Raw genomic sequence first — 6,240 nt, forward strand, 5'->3', positions numbered from 1 at the left:
ATCAGCTTCTTTTGGGGTCCATAGGTGATATTAGGGGTCCTAGAGACCCCTAATATCTCCATAAAGAGGACCTGTCAGTGTGCCTTTGCTATTATATAGGGGGTTGTTATCCCCCTATATAATAGGAATAACAATAAGTGCAAAAAAAAAAATATAAATAAAAAAAAAGAAAAGTAACACATAAAAAAATAAAATAAAAGCCACATATAAAAAAAGGGGAAAAAACCCCCCCAAAATGTTTAACTCCCCCACCCCCACGTTTACGCGCCTATAAACGTAAATACGCGTCCGGTGCCCCAGCGCGCAAAAATTACAATTGCGCTACACGTTACATATCGCCGCGAACGTCGCAGTGAGAGCAATCATTTTAGGGCCATCAATCACTGATAACACTAAACTGATGAGCGGTAACAGCTTTTAAAGCGTCGCCTAGGGCCAATTTTGGGTATTATCGTTTTTTGAGGTTTCGCGCGCGCACGCAATTTTAAGGCTTGACATGTTTAGTGTCTTTTTACCCGACGTGACCCCATCTTTTATATTTTACCAAAAAATTGGGTAATAATAAATGTTTTATCATTTAATATAGGGGAAACTGGTTTTTTTTTTTAAATTTCGGTAATTTTTCCTTAATATAGTAAAAAAATAAAACCCCCAGTGGTGAATAAATACCACCAAAAGAAAGCTCTATCTGTCCCCAAAAAAGGGTATAAAATTCATTTCAGTACAGCGCTGCATGACGGAATAAATGTCAGTTAAAGTACCGCAGCGCTGAATACTGAAAAATGGCCTGGATGGGAAGGGGGTTTAACACCGCGGATGTCAACTGGTTAATATAATGTGTACATCTGCTTTATATAATGGTGAAATCTTTGATGATGGTTGCAACTAGTATGGCATGCCTACACAAGTGACGAGAGAGCATGCAGCCGACTTCCTGGCCAATCAGGAAGTATTGGACTAGGCATCGGAGCATTTGGGCGAGTACGAGCACTCGCCCAAATACTCGGCACCGATACTAGTATCTGTGTCAGTGCATCCCTACCTACAACAATCATTTTCAGTGCTTAGTCTAGTTGTAGATATGGAGGCACTTGATCCCTGTAAGAAGTGTGAGCGTGCAGCAGGCAATGCTACAGAATTTGGCAGGTACTATACTTGTGTAAGGTACCAAGCAAGATCAGTTGCACACTGTACATTAAGAAGAAAGAACAGGGTCTGTACTTACCTTTCCCTCTGCCCATGCTGCCGAATATCAGTAGCACTTGTACTTCAAGATCTACAGTGAAAACTACACTTCCAGGCGTGTCATACTCCTGGATCCCCTGCAGTTCTCACTGGTCCCTCCTGACCTCTACTCATTACAAGTCAGAGTACTGACATGGAGGTCAGCAGGAGGGATCAGTGGAGGTGTCCATTTTACTGCAGACTTTGAAGAAAGGGGGCTATTGATCGGTACAGTGTTGGCAGCACGGGCAACAGGAAAGGTAAGTATTTATAGTGTTCTTTTACAGGTATGGGTTTGGGAAGGTTTCATTTTAATGACAGGACCACTTTAACACAAGTCTGGAGGTATAATATGCTCATACATACAGTATTTAAGCATTCAAAGCAAAATTGACATAGTTATCGAAACTGCTTATTTTCATTATGTTCAGTTGTCAAGGAATATTCTAAGATACGTGGATGCTCACATATTCACAGGATGCAGGATTGTATGAGTATGTTTTGTATAGATAATTGAGCAACACATGCACTGTGTTCTCCCTAGAATTATTTTGTGGGTGTTATGGCCGGCTATTCTTAGAATCCGCCTGGCTTTGGCAGAGCTTTCCTTGTAGCTCATTGCCTTGGGGTGGAGAGCTCTGGCAACAACCTGTTTCTATGATGACATGCATACATGCAAGGAGTTGTGGTGGAGACAGAAAGTGTCCACAGCCATGGATTCAGAAGCTATCTTGCATGATTATAATTAGATGGAGCGTAAGCACCATTTTGAGGCGGGTGCTCCTTATAAATATATTTAGATGGGGGCAGGACAAAGCTGTTGTTCTCTTGATAGAAGTGGGCACTGTACAGGGGGAGAAAACAGTGTGGTGACTGATTGTACAGGGGAAAGGAGTCTAGATCCTGTATTAAAATAGGATGGCTATGAGCGCAATAGAAGTATGAGCTGCAAGAGTTAAAAAAAAATCCCAACAACTTTTTTTTTTTTTTAAATGACCTTACTCTACTAAATAAAAATGTTCTACAAAAAGGGATACAATCTACAATACCCTTTGAGATACAATGAGCAGTTCTGAGGCAATACATTCTCTTTGTAAGGGAGCAACATAGAGGTTCCCCCCGGCCACCTGTAAAAGGACATTGTATTAAAGAAGATGTCTCATCAAAAAAATCTCCAATTCCTCCTGGCCCCTGGGGACATAGTGCATGTAGCACATGGTCCTGTTTTGATAGGTGCTATTGGTACTGAGCTAGCATAGTGGACAGTGCATCCCCCAACGCCACCCCCAAGCCCATTACAAAAAAAAAAAGATGAATCTGCTAAGTATAGTGCTGAAAATGTGAAATCCACAACGGCTTTATCGATTTTCTGACAAAGAGATGGCAAAGGCTGGTTCTTCTAAGAAATAGACTCCTGCACAGATTCTTGAAAAGTCTAAATAACACTCATTGGGGGAGATTTATCAAAACTGGAGCAGACAAAATCTGGAGCAGATTTGCATGGCAACCAATCAGCTTCTATCTCTCATTTTCAAATCTCAACTGAGCAAACGGAAGAGAGATGCTGATTGGTTGCCATGGACAACTGCTCCAGATTCTGTCTGCTCCAGTTTGATAAATTCGCCCCATTGAGTATTAACAGTGCATAGTTTAAAACATTTTATTGGCTATTAGTGAAATAAGTGTTCTGTATGTATGAAGTACCCTGAGGCCATTCACAACTAAGCAAGTGGCTTTGTTTGCTGTGCCTATGAAAAAAAAAGGTTTAGCTGACCAAAAAAAAAAAGTTTACACTGATTCTTGATCTGATGTCAATCAGCAGAGGAGCAGAACTAAGAGAGAAAGTTCTCTCTCAGGTCCGCTCCTCTGCTGAGTGACCGAAGGCAGGGAGTGGAGCAATAGCCAACCTGCTATTGGCTATTGCAATTTAAAATAGCCAATAGCAGAATGGCTGCCGCCCACTGATGGTGCCACAATCACTAGTAATTTAGAGAAACGTTACTGGCACACCGACTGCGCTATAACTCTGCCTTTTATTGATGCAAGTCCGACATTTGGCAAAGGAAACAATGTTTCGGAGCCACAGAGGGCCCCTTCATCAGGCTGATGAATGGACCCTTTGTGGACCTGAGACATCATTTGCTTTGTGATATGTAAGGCTGGCGTCAATAAAGGACCGAGTTATATTAAAGTCTGTGTGCTTGGTCTTCAATGGAAGCACCTGAAAAATGCAATTTTGCATCCAACAACCTACTCTTCCTGCTACTAATCAGCTTTCCATTGGCAAAAACAAAAACACTCGAGCCTCAACATGCCTGAAAAATGTGCGATAAAAACGCTTCAAACTCACCTGAAAACGCTCATGAATGGGGCCTAAAGCAGATGAGAATTTGAATGCCAACATCTGATTGGTTCCTATGATCCCATTTTCTTTCCCACCTGGTTTTCATAAATCCCCCCTACTTTATGCACACTTCTTTCATGCTTGTGGATTCAGATTCAGCCTTGGAAATTGTAATAATTATTATACATTGTGTGACTCACGAGTGTTTCCTAGGAAACTAGGCCTGGCATGTTTCTTTTTGTAATGTGCACCTAATGCGTGTTATATAAGTAACACAGCGTGTTTCAAAAGAAAAGGTTATGTGACTAATAACTGGCCATGTCAAGGTAGCCTCTGCCTACTTTTTTAATACACTTCAAAGGAAATTGTTCTGCCGTTGTAACTTCCGGAGCCATCTATGGACATATTTTATGCAAGCTTTTACTGTTTAAAGGAGATCTAAAGGCACCGGCATCACATTCCGAACAAGCATTGTGATGTAAAGAAAAAAGCTTTGTTATTAGGCTCCAAAATATTTTCCTACTTGACAAAACACTGCATATCCCTGCCACTTTTGAGTAGACGCTTCTGCTGGGTTTTCCAGGTCAACTCAGACAACGCCTTGTGCTGCATTTCACATGTAACGGGGCTCTGGGTTGTAGGAGGGGCTGCAAAAGTAGAGAGGTGGGTATATGGGCGGGACATTAGAGAGGAGAGGCGGAGCTGTTAGGGAGCGGTGAGAAAAACAGTGTACTATTTCCTGAGCTCAGTGCTTAGGCACTGTTCAGGTATTTTGTCAGCTGGCAATCTCAAACAGGGTGGATGGAGGAATCAATCATTTTTTTTCTGTTCAGCCCCAAAGTTGAATGAAAATCTAACAGTGTATACACGACGTTAGCCCTGGAGGGTATGATAGTGGTAAAGCTGGCCATACACGATGTGATAAGCTGGCCAAAATCACCTCCATTGGTGTCCCTGTTGGCAGCCTTACGCCCGATTACCCTTCAACCCTTCAATCTGAAAATTGAAGGAGCCAGGCAGAAGAGTGAATGCAGACAATTAGCTACAGTCACTGTTTGGGTATTCTGACAGTGGTGGGTGCCGGCTGTCAGAATACAATAGCAACGTGAGATTTGTCCAGTGTGGAGGAAAGAATCTGTTAAATATCTTTTCATCTAGCCCGCAGGCTGAATTAAAAAAGTCTACTAGTGTGTGGCCAGCCTAAGAGCTATTAGTTATTTTTAGGGCTTTAAAATGGCTTGCTGGGTCACAGTGTTGCCTCAATTGTGTTTGCACTGCCTTGAAGCATATGTTTACCCATATATTTAAAATAACAACAAACACACCTTTACAAACACATATTCCTAGATAATTGCCAGCTTTTTATTCTTTGCTTACCTTATTTTTATTTTCTTCCCCAGTCTTCTGACAGCAGGCATTTTAACTAAGAGTAGGATAACCGATCTCCATTTACTTCCTGGAACTCTGTCACATGTGACTAGGGCATGTGACCATGTACAGGTGAAACTCGAAAAATTAGAATATCGTGCAAAAGTTCATTGATTTCACTAATGCAACTTAGCCGTCTACCAGGAGATTTTGGAGCACTTCATGCTTTCTTCCGCAGACAAGCTCTATGGGGATGCTGACTTCATTTTCCAGTGGGACTTGGCACCTGCCCACACTGCCAAAAAATTTCTGAGATTGTGGATCTGGGTTTTCATGAGCTGTAAGCCATAATCATCACAATTATGACAAATCACGGCTTGAACTATCTTGCTTTGCATGTAATGAGTCTATCTCATATATTAGTTTTACCTTTTAAGTTGCATTAGTGAAATAAATGAAGTTTGCACGATATTCTATTTTTTCGAGTTTCACCTGTACATAATCTCAGGGGAGGAAAATGCCTTTCCCTGAGATCTTGTGAGATTACAGATGAGATTTCCCAGTAATGCTCTGCTGATGACAAGGGAATCCCAGTGTGCATTGCTTTGGCAAACTGAGGTCATTTTGCCCTTTCAAAGCAGGAAGTGAATGTTCTGCAAGTGTAAGTATTTCACAATCACAGCATTTCACACCCGACATGTCTATGTTATTATTAATCATCATACATAGGGGATGCATTGGTAGAATTTGATTTTTGAGTGTAATAGTCCGCTTTAAGAATGGTCTCCAATTCCAAAATTCAAAAGTGCTGCTTTTCCGGTGCTCAACCTTCACTGTCATATGTTACTATGTAATTATGAGTGCACTGTAACATATTATCAAGGTTCGGTGAGAAGAATGAAAGTCTTACTGTTCCGCTGCTAAAGTTAAAGCAAGGGCAGCTACAAGAACAAATGATGAAAACCTTGGCTTGTTACTGGAGATTAGGGACAACTGCCAATTAGGAGGAACCTCAGCTGATTCTGCCTGTTGGTTCCAGCTTACTGCTAAGTGTACACAGCAGCATTTGGCAGCTTTCCTCATGTTTAGATGGAAGATGACCCTTGAAATCTGCAGGCTAGGAGTGAGATTCTAACAAGCCAAGACAAGTCTACCGCAACACAGTCTGCACTGTACATTGAATTGATTGTGCTGCAAGTTGTGGAGTGTTTAGTTAAAAAGTCCAAATATATGGCTGTTATAGTTCTTCCAGCGCTGGTGCCGGTCTCTGATCCAGTGCTGACTGCTGTGTCTTCTGTGTCCCA

This window comes from Nanorana parkeri, unplaced genomic scaffold (assembly GCF_000935625.1).
Source record: "Nanorana parkeri isolate BGI_ZX_2015 unplaced genomic scaffold, ASM93562v1 scaffold645, whole genome shotgun sequence".
NCBI classification, from domain to species: Eukaryota; Metazoa; Chordata; class Amphibia; order Anura; family Dicroglossidae; genus Nanorana; species Nanorana parkeri.